The sequence below is a fragment of the Thunnus maccoyii genome, chromosome 15, assembly GCF_910596095.1.
Source record: "Thunnus maccoyii chromosome 15, fThuMac1.1, whole genome shotgun sequence".
NCBI classification, from domain to species: domain Eukaryota; kingdom Metazoa; phylum Chordata; class Actinopteri; order Scombriformes; family Scombridae; genus Thunnus; species Thunnus maccoyii.
Window position 1 is genome coordinate 12469549 of NC_056547.1, and position 2124 is coordinate 12471672.

Sequence of the window (2124 nt, forward strand, 5' to 3'; positions counted from 1 at the left end):
TTTTCCATCAAGCACTTTTTTATTTTCATTATGTAAAGTGCTATACAAATAAAGATTTTTATCATTATTATTATACAGCATTTTAAATTTCTTTCCTGGTTTATTAAAAGACAATATCATAATCACATGGAGGAATTGCCTCAGAGGATATTACGCTGCTTAGAGACCACTCATCTGAGGAGTGTAAGGCACACGACACCTGGAGGGAGAAATCAAGTGCATGTTAGGGCCTGGTGGAGGGCCCTTCACGGTCTCTCACCTCCGAAACCTCAGCCCAGGAACCCCCCATCCCCACCCGGATGCTGGTGACCCCCCCCCCCCCCCCCCCCCTCTCCTACCAACCCCACACTCCTCCTGCATCCCTCCCTTCTCCCCTCTTCAAAGGTCATCCAATCCTGGCCATTGCCCCACTCCACCCCCAAAACCATGAAGAGGGAGAGAATGAGGGGAACAGTGAGCTTTTAGCCCCTTTCCCTCTCTGGGGGTGTATGTATCTCCTTTGTTGTCTCACTCAAGTAATGTATACTACACTGTCACCCTCCATCTATCATTTATGGAGACCATATTCTTATATAGCTCTATGTTTAAGGGATGAAGTGTGAGACAGAAATCAAAATTAACTTAACTTGTGCGTTAGCTTAAGTCAAACTCATCAAGGGATCTGAATGTAAATTGTTGTTTGGTTTGCTTTTTTTGCACATAGCTTGTATGTGCTACATGCCTGCACTTCTCTGAGAAATTGTCTTATCACTCAGACTGTGGTGGCATGCTACAAGTATACAGTATTTACTCAGATACTGTACTTAAGTACAACCCTGACGTACTAAAATATGGTACATATGAACACACACACTCACAGATGTATTCAAAACAATACATCTTATGGTCACATTCACCCATGTCTGTAATCCCCATAATCTGTCACTATGACCCAGGGTAATGCCATGCCACCACAAGTGTTTGGCTTCGCTTTCAACTCAGCCATGTTGACACCCCACGTCTCCTCAGAAACTCTCCCTGAACATAGCTGCAGCCCTCTGGCCTCCCCCTGCCCGTGACACCGTGGCTCCTTCTGCCCTGTCTCAAGCAGCTACCATCGTCTCAGCCACATCTTGGCCTGGAGCCGACACCACGGTACACAGCAACCCCGATTCAGGTGGCGTAAATATAGCCCGGCCTGACACTGAGTAGACGCTACATGCACCTGGGATGTAAACAAACTTAAGCATCAAAAAACCAGGGCCCCCAGCCTACAGCATCCCTCACAAAAGCTTACAATATCCACCCTTGACAAAACACGATGCCAGAATCTCTCGCACCTCACTTCTGCCTCTACTCTTTCTTTGCGGTTCTGCATGACATGGGCGTTTGCACCAAGCACCAATTGGCATGACAGTGTGACCCCCAACCTTTTTTCTGCTTGTCCCCACATCCCATCTCCTCCCAACCCTGCTCTCCTTCCTTTCCTTGTCCCCTCATCATCCATGTCAACCCCCCTAACTCTCACCCACACCCCTGCTCTTCTCTCAATGACAATATCCTGGTAATGGTGGCCTTTGTTTTTCTTGGCCCGGGCGCCTGGATTTGTCAGGACGCATTTCCTGCCCGCAGACTGAGGGGGCTGCTGCTGTGTGGCAATCTGGGCTCACTTCTCAGGCAGCTAAACCCTTTGACACTGTGCTTTTTAATTAAAATTACATTATGATTAATCAGGCAGAAGGAGGGGCCCTCCCCCTCACTTGCACTCCCTCCACCTCCTCCTCCTCCTCCTCCTCTCTCCTCCTGCTCAGTTTCCAGGCAGGTTTGATTACAACCTGTGATGGACGTTCCTCACTGCCAAGCCGCTAAAGATGTGCTGGCAGATGCGGTGGCCTGGCCAGCTTGTCAAGCCCCGGGGTTGCAGGCAGCCAGGGAGAGAGGGACAGAGAGGAGAAAAAACGAACTGAAGGAGCAGAGACAGAAAGAATATGGCAAGGCGTGTGTGTACAAAGAAAGACAACCGTGGACTTAAAATCCTCCAGACACTCCAGAGACCAGCAGGCAGACTGACAGGCAGAGCTCCTGGATGGCCGTATTGATCTGGAGAGCTCTGTTGTGGCACATACACTCACTCCCAGAACAGAG